We start from the raw sequence: 9785 nt of genomic DNA on the forward strand, positions 1-9785 counted from the left end.
ATTTACATTGCTATATGTGGCGATTGCTAGTGGCAATTTAAATTAATTTAAATCGCTAGAGGCCAACATATTAGATAAAAATCATTCAATTATGTTCTCAGACCACAATATAATTAAACTAGAAATCATTAACAGAAAGATAGCTAGGAAATTCCAAAATATTTGGAAAGTAGCACACTTCCAAATTATCCAGGGTCAAAAAAGTATCAAGATAAATTTAAAATTTTTTGAACCAAATAGAAGAAAAAATAAAATGTATCAAAATTTGTGTGATACAGTGATAGTAGTGCTTAGATTAACATGTTTAGCATTAAATTCATGTGTTCAAAAAGAAGAAAAATCTAAAACTTCACCCTCCGCCTTAAGAAACTAGAGTAAGAAAAGCCAATTAGGCCTGGCTGAAATAGGTCAGATCCTTAAAAGAGACTGCTGAAACTCCCACAAGGACAACTAGATAAACTGAATATCCATTTATTTATTATAGAAATTTGATCACTATTTAATAAACTTACAAAAAAAAAAGCACCAGACTCAAATGATTTCACTGGTAAATTCCCTAAACATTTAAGGAAAAAATAATACCAAGTTTCCACAATTTCTTCAAGAAAATGGAAGCCGTGAAAACACTGTCTATATTATTCTATAAGGCCAGCATTACCCTAATATCAATTCCAGAGAAAGACCTTGCAAGAAACAAAAACTACATTCCAATACCTCTCATGAACATAGACACAAGAATCCATACCAAAATATTAACAAATTGAACCCAACAAGTATAACAGGAATTATACACCATGGCTGAGTGGGATTTATTTCAGGTACTCAAGGCTCATTCAAAATTTAAAAATCAATCAGTGTAATTCATCATATCAAAACACTAAATAAGAAAAATCATATGATATATCAATTGATACAGAAAAAGTGTTTAACAAAATTTAGAATCCATGCATGATAAAAGCTCTCAGAGAATTAGGAATAAAAGGAAACTCTCAACCTGATAAAGAACATCTGTAAATCTACAGCCAACATCTTAATTGTAAGAAACTGGACATAAGGCAAGATTGTCCTCTTGTATTAAAAAGTTTATTCAAAGTCCTAGATAGTGCAATAAAACATTAAAAAGAAAAATTATGGAGATTATTAAAAAAGAAAAGGATCATATTCACAGATGACATAATTTTCTATGTAGAATGCTCCAAAATACCTATTTAAAAGCTCCTAGAACTAATACGTACACACACACAGTAATACACTTAGTATATACTAATATATACTATAACCTGCTCTCAATACACAAGGTCAACATGAAAAAAATCAATTGCTTTTCTATATCTCAGCAATAAACAATGGGAATTTAAATTCTAAAAAGAAATATCATTTACAATAACACTAACAAATTTTAAAGGTGGGGTGTAAATCTAACAAAATATATACAGAATCTTTATGTAGAATATTACAAAACACTGATGAGGAAATAAAGGAAGATCTAAACAAAGGGAATGATATTCTCAGTTTATCGATTGGAAGACTCGATATTTTTAAACTGTCTGTTCTAATATATAGACTCAATGCAATCCCAATGAAAATTCCAGCAATATATGTTTTTAGATATTGATGAACAGGTCCTACAATTTATATGGAAAAACAAAATACTCAAAATAGCCAACACAATATGAAAGAAAGAAAGTCAGAGGGCTGACACTACATAACTTCAATATTTATTATAAAGCTACAGTAATCAAGATAGCATGGTATTAGCAAAAGAACAAGTATATGGATGAGAAAAGAGAATAGAGAGTCCATTAATAGACCCACACAAACATAAAAAAAGAATCTTTGATAAAAGAGTAAAGGCTATTCAACTGAGCAAAAATAGTCTTTCACACAAATGGTACTAGAACAATTGGACATCCATGCAAAAAGTGAACTTACACACAGACATTATGCCTTTCACAAGAATCTCAAAATAAATCATAGACAAATAAAAATACAGAAATTATAAAACTTATTGAAGAAAACATAGGGTAAGATCTAGATGATTTTGGATTTAAGAATGAATATTTAAATACAACAAGAGTAGCAAAATCATGAAAAATGAATAGGTTGAACTTTATATATTAAAATCTGTTCTACAAAAGACATTGTTAAAAGAATGAAAAGATCAGACACAGATTGGAAAAAATACTTGCAACACAGCTATATAATAAAGGAATTATATCCGAAATATGCAATATACAAAAAAACCTTAAAAGCCAACAAGAAAACAAAAAACAAAATAAAAATGAGTAGAAGATCTGAACAGACACCTCGCCAAAGAATATATGTCATACAAGTGACATATATTGACATACAAGTGAATATATGTCATACAAGTGACCAAATAAGCCTATGAAAAGCTGCTCATTTCCATTTTTTGTTAGGGAAATGTAAATTAAAACAACATTCCATTAAAAAGTCAAAATGATAAAGTAAACAGATCAATGGTGGCTAGGGATTCTGAGGTGGAGTAGTAAATAGATGAAGCACACAGGATTTTTTAGAGTGTGAAACTGTTGGGTATGATACATACTGGCAGATACATGATTCTCTACATTTCTGAAAACCATAGAACTTTACAGCATGAAGAGTGAAGCTTAATGTTTGCAAATTAAACAAACATTTAGGAGATAAGAGGATCCTAGGATGAGATGCAGGCTATGATTTTTTTAAAAAACAACTGTATTACAAATGTATGAAATAATCTTGCTAAAGAGGATGGAGAAAAGATAATTGGTTAGTATATTTAGAAATAAGTAGAGTCTATAATACTGAAGATAAAAGGAACCTTACATAAGCTCTGTATTCTAGTTGATAAACTTGTTTCCCACAGGGATATGGGTCAATAATTCTGAAATTACTATACCTCTATATTGCAATTGCACAATTAAGTAAACAGCTGGCTGATGACAGAAGCCAGGTTTCTCACTGTTGGAGTGACAGGTTACACATAAACAGGTGGGGAATGCCAGAAGGATCCATGTGATCATTGATCAGAATAGGAGACAAGAGTATGAACTCATGTTTAGCTTAAAATAAATACTCTTAGATACATATACAAAAATTTATAAATATGCATGTATACATGAGTTAGTACACACACATACTTCCTTGTTCTTTCAGCTGAGATGGTCTTGAGTAACAGGACAGCACCAGTGAGCACACCTAGCTCAAAGATATCAGTTTTTGATTCCATTCTCCAATGAAAGGATGCCAGACTCATTGCACAAATGACCAATTTGGGTCTGTGGCATGAAATAATGATCTTGCAGCATCTTGTAGTGCCAGAAAGTAAGAAAAAACTCAAATATAAAACCCACAAAACCCACAGTGACAGGGAAATATCAAAGAGACATTGGAGCCAACTGAAAGAGCTTCCAATGGCGAAAGCTGGAACAATATGAGCAACAAAATAAAGTTATATTGGGGTGTAAGCCGAAGCAGAAAAGAAGGATCAATGAGTTCATACTAGCATCAGTAAATGTTTGGATATATAAATGAATAGGGGAGGAGATCTAAATCTACCGTGCAAAATTCAAAACATATTGTGAGAGATTATCTTTCAGAGAGAGAGAGTATTAACCCAGCTACTTAAATATTGGCTGTGGACAGTGACTTCATTCTAAAGAAAACAATATGGAAAAGGGGAAAACAAGTGACTTTACAGTGCAGAAATCTGACAAACATTACCTTAGTCAAGCAATCAAGATTAACATCAATAATGACAAGTCATATTGATGGCATGTACCTTTCATGTAATTCATGGAGAATGGCACTTTACCTGTGTGGTCTTTCTCCCCAAACCTCGAAGTTCTAGTATAATTTGGAGGAAAGCATCAGATCATCCCCACTGAGGCACATTCTACAGAATACCTAGCCTGTACTCTGAGAACTGCTGCAACCAAAAAGAACCTAAGGAGACATGTTGGCTAAGAGTAATGATTTTCCTGAATGGGACACTGGAACAGAAAAAGGTCAGTAGATCAAAACTAAGGAAATCTGAATAAAGCACAGACTTTCGTTAATGGTATAAATATCAGTCCATTAATTATAACAAATTTTCCATACTAATTTAAGATGTCAACAACAGGGGAAACTAGATGTAAGTACATAGGAACTCTCTGTACTATCCTTGCAACTTTTCTGTAAACCTAACACAATTTTAAAATGATAATTTGATTAAAATAAATTAATGGTGATATGTTGAAATTTTTACCTCTAAAACTAGCATCTCCAGTGTCTCCATTTTTATTTAGAATTATATTAGAAGCCCTAGACAGTGAAATAAGTTATGAGAAAGGAATAAAATAAGGATAGAAAAGTTTTTTTAAATAATGTATACATAGAAAATGTAATTCTATAAATAAACCTTTAGAATTATCAGCATCATTGAATCAATTCATTATACACAAATTAATTTAATTTTAATTTTACATACCAGCTACAGAAATTTTAAGACGTCTCAAAATTATTGAAATATAATAAGACCTACATAAATGATGGATATACCGTGTCAATATTTTTGAAGACTCGATGTTGTATAATTTCCAATTCTTCTCAAAGTGATCTATAGATTCAATGTAATGACAACAAAAGTCCCAGCAGGTGTGTTTCTGAAAATTGAGATGCTGAGGCTAAAATTGTATCGAAATATAAAGGAACCAGAATGGTTAAGGGAAACTTGAAGAATTACAGAATGAGAGAATTTGATTTACCAGAAAAGACTTATATCATAGTTACAATCACTAAATAAGAATTGGTACAAGTAAAGACCACAGACGAATGAAGACAAGAGACAGCAGAAACAGATCCATTCTTACAGGACTACTTGAATTACGACAAAGGTGGCACATTGGAGGAATAGAAAAAGGATGGGCTTTTCAGTGAATCGTCCTGAGTCAATAGTCCTGAGTCAATCAGTTGTCCATCTGGGAACCAAATGAAACCCGACGTTTGCTTTTCGTATTTCCTTTGGGGTAGGCCTGCTGGTTCGTGTGGTTTATATTTATCATTCGACGATTATCGTTAAATACCATTTTCCTATTTTATTTTTCATGAACTGTATAACTATCTCAAATTATCTCATTTATTTGATTGCTTTTTAATTATTTTTCCTGTTCCCACTACAATATAAAGTCCCTGAGAACAAGAATTTATCTATGCTGTGAAACATTGTAGCTAAAATATCTAAAATATTTCAAGGTATAATTATAAGCTTTTGAATAAATAAATTAATATACAAATCTGCCAGGAAAATGAGGAGTGAAAATAACATAATCCTTTGATCTAGCGCAGGAAGGATGAGGACAGTTTATTTGAGAGCCTGGGATGGGGTAATGGTTTGGAACATTCTAGATAAAAGGCATAGCAAATGCAGAAACATAATAAATGTGTAGGGGAACATCACAGGGTGACTTTCTGAGTGGGCTATTTTTTTATGTAGTAAATGGAAATGTCTGTTTAAAATAAAGGCAGTCGTATTTATTCAGTGACAAGTCTCAGATTACCTGTATTATGTTCTCTTTATTTCATGTGTGGAAAGAAAACTTGTTTTCCTCTAAAATGTCGGTTCAGGATTCTAACACTTATCCATTCTCCCCGAACCTTCTCCAGTTCAGGGCTGTACACGCAGATATTGTCCAACACTTACTTACAGTACTTGGTATTATGTATGTCTGGTTTCTTTAGTGTGTGCATCATGCTTATCTAGGTTTGTTTGTGTTTTAATACAGATTCCTGGGATCCCCTTGCTAAAACATTAAAACAGAAGGTCGGGGCTAATTAACTAGCTAGCTCCCTAGGTAAGTCAGATACACAGCAAATGTGGGAACTACTGAATTCTAATCTGAACCCGTGTGTATTGGTCAGGGTTCTCTAGAGGGACAGCACTAATAGGATAGATGTATATATAAAGGGGAGTTTATTAAGGAGTATTCATTCACAAGATCACAAGGTGAAGTCCCACAGTAGGCCATCTGCAAGATGAAGAACAAGGAAGCCAGTCTGAGTCCTCAAACCTCAAAAGTAGGGAAGCCAACAGTGCAGCTGCCAATCTGTGGCTGAAGGCCTAAGAGCTACCCTGGCAAACCACTGGTGTAAGTCCAAGAGTCCAAAAGCTGAAGAACTTGGAGTCTGATGTTCAAGGGCAGGAAGTATCCAGCACAGGAGAAAGATGAAGACTGGAAGACTAGTCCTTCCACATTCCTCTGCCTGCTTTAATTCTAGCCACACTGGCAGCTGAATAGATGGTGCCCACCAAGGTTGAGGGTGGGTCTTCCTCTCCCAGTCCACTGACACAAGTGTTTATCTCCTTTGGCAACACCCTCACAGACACACCCATGAACAATACTTTGCATCCTTCAATCCAATCAAGTTGACATTAAATATTAACCATCACACCTTGCTAACAAAAGTGTGGTCTACCAACAGCATTGACATCACCTAGAAACTTGTTAGAAATTTTGAATTTCAGGTTCCATCCCAGATATGCTGAATCAGAATTTAAATTTTTCTAAGATCCTACATAATTTATGTGAACTTTAATAATTGTAGTAAGAACACAACATAAAATTTACTTCCTTAAATGTTTAAGTGTGCAAGACTATTGTTAACTGTAGGCACAATGTGGTGCAGCAGATCTCTAGAACTTATTCATCTTGCATAATTGAAATTAGCAATTTCCCTTTTCTCCCTGACTCCAGACCCTGAAAACCACCATTCTCCTTCCTGATTTTCTGAGTTTGGCTATTTTAGATACCTTATATAAGTGGAATCATGCAGAATTCTTCCTATTGTGACTGGCTTATTTCACTCAGCATAACGTCTTTGAGGTTCATCCATGTTGTTGCATATTGTGGAAATTCCTTATTTTTAAGGTGGAATAATATTCCATTATATAAGGATGGCTATTATATTTTTTAAAAGACAACAAGTGTTGGTAGAGATGTAGAGAAAATTGAACACTTGTATACTGGTGATGAGAATGCAAAATGGTGCAGCCACTATAGAAAATAATATGGAGATTTCTCAAAAAATTAAAAATGGAACCACCATATGATCCAGCAATCCCACTTCCAGGTATTTCTCCAAAAGAATGAAAATCAGAATCTTGAAGAGATATTAGCACCCAAATGTTCAATACAGCACAATTGACAATAGTCAAAGTGTGGAAGCAATCTAAATATCTATGGAAGGATAAATGGATTAAAAAAAAAGTGGTATGTATTACTAGATACATAAGAACTTTTAAGTTCGAGAAGCGAATTCTGATCCAAACCACTGTGCTCCTAGACGCTTAGCAGCAACATCTCCTGGGAACTTGTTAGAAATGCAAATTATTTGCCTCACCCTAGATCTGAATCAGAACCCCTCTGTTTTAACAAACCCAGAACTCTCAAGTTTGAAAACCACTCATCTAAACCGTTATCCTGTCTTTGAATCGTTGATCCACAACTTTATCCTGCCTTTGGCAGTGACCTTTTCTAATTTTAAGCACCACCACAATTCTACCTCTAAAGTCAGTGGAAATTCAGGAGGGCTAGAGAAGGACGAATAAAAAAAAAATCTATGGTATTACATACGTACAGAACAAAATGCTGCAGTTTGTCCAAAAATTGGAGGATTTCCTTTTTTTCCCAAACTGTACATGGGTTTGGAAGGGCTCTCTAATTGGGTGAACATAAAAGCCATGTACTGGTTGGCTGTACTTCCACATCTGTGGTTTTTCAATAGCTATTCTAGAAAAAGGTTTTACTCCCACCTTGACTTCTAAATTTTAAAACGCCTCCATCTCTGAAAAACACTTTTCAATAATTGTCAATTAGAGTGAGGATAGTAGGGTAAGCAGCTGCTTTAGTTTATTTAAGGAAGCTGCCAGATGATGTCAGCTCCAGGTGTTTCTAAATATTAAGGTGATGGGGTGCATCCCTCAACTTTATAGATAGAGAAAGCAAGGGGCTGTCCGCCATGTTTCTTCTTTAAAATAAAAACCCACAAGGCTACTACTTTCCAATCAATTTCCTATGATTTATCTTAGAGCATTTACATCTAATCCAAACACTACCAGATGAAGGTTGAAAAAGGATTGTTAGGGAAGTAAAGTAAGATGGCTTCAGAGTCCCTGTGTCTTCTTTCTCAAACTCCTTCCATAATTTAAATGCTAAAGCATGATAAGGGTTTTAATAGACTATTTTGTTGTGTGTGTGTGTGTATATATATCTATATATATATCTATATCTAAGGTATACGGCATGATGCTTTGATATACATAGTGAAATAGTTACTAGAGTTAAGCAAATTAACAAATTAACATGTCCATCATCTCACATAGTTACACAATTTTTTCTTTTCTTTTTTTTTTTTTTGAGATGGTCTCACTCTGTCGCCCAGGGGGAATACAGTGGTGCGATTAAGCTCACGGAAGCCTGGATGTCCCAGGCTCAGGTAGTCGTCCCACCTCAGTCTCCTGGGTAGCTGGGACTACAGGTGGGTGCCACCACACCTGGCTGCAATTTTTTTTTTAATGGTAACAGCACTTACAGTCTACTCTCTTAGCAAATTTCTAGTTTAAAATACAATATTATTAACTATAACGCTCATGCTACATTAGATCTTTAGGACTTATTCATCCTGTATAACTGCAACTTTGTACACTTTGACCTGCATCATTCCGTTTCTTCCCTGCCCCTGGTAACAACCACTGTTTCCATGTATTCCGTATGTGTGTGTGTGTGTGTTTAAGATTCCACATATAAGTGATATTGCACAGTATCTTTCTTTTTGTGTCTGGCTTATTTCGCTTAGCATAATGTCCTCCAGGTTTATCCATGTTGTTGCAAATGTCAGGATCGCCTTCTAAATGCTGAATGATATTCCATTGTGTGTGTGTGTGCGTCCGTGTATATGCGCGCGTGCATGCCTATGTATGTATTACAATTTCTTTATCCATTCATCGTTAACAGACACTTTGGTTGTTTCCAAATCTTCGCAACTGTGAATAATGCTGCATGAACTTGAGAGCGATTTCTGAGATCCTGATTTCATTTCCTTTGGGTATACACCCAGAAGAGGGATAGCTGGGTCACTGGCTTTAGCAACGATTTTTGCAATATCACACCAAAAGCCCAGGCAACCAAAGCAAACCTAGATAAATGGGACTTCATCCAACTAAAATGCTTCTGCACCGCATAGGAAATAATCAACAAAATGAAAAAACAGCCTACAGATTGGGAGAAAATATTTGTGAGCCATATATCTGATAAGGGGTTAATATCCAAAATACATTACGTTCACAGAACTCAGCCAAAATAAATAAACAGCCAGTTAACTAACGGGCAAAGGATCGGAATGGACTTTTTTTTTTTTTTTTCCAGAGGAAGTACAAATTGCCAACAGGTATAAGAAAAGGCGCTCAAAATCACTAATGAACAGGGAAAAGCCACTAGGTATCTCCTCACACCTGCTAGGATGACTGTTATAAAAAAGATAAGCGATAATAAGTGTCGGTGATGTGCGGAGCAAAGGGAACCTCCTTGTACACTGGTGGTGGGAATGTGCACTGGAACAGCCATTATGGAAAACCCTATGGAGGTTCACTCAAAAAGTTAAAAACAGAACTACCAGCCCAGTGTTATCCGTCCTTCGTCAAGTTCAAAGCCACGGTGCCACTTCCTTTCCCATCTAAAGGGGACTGCTCGCGACCCAAGCCAAGGCCCGCAAGTGTGGCTCTCCCTGCGGGGAGAGTAGGGCAG

The sequence above is a fragment of the Gorilla gorilla genome, chromosome 5 (genome assembly GCF_029281585.2).
Source record: "Gorilla gorilla gorilla isolate KB3781 chromosome 5, NHGRI_mGorGor1-v2.1_pri, whole genome shotgun sequence".
Classification (NCBI taxonomy): Eukaryota; Metazoa; Chordata; class Mammalia; order Primates; family Hominidae; genus Gorilla; species Gorilla gorilla.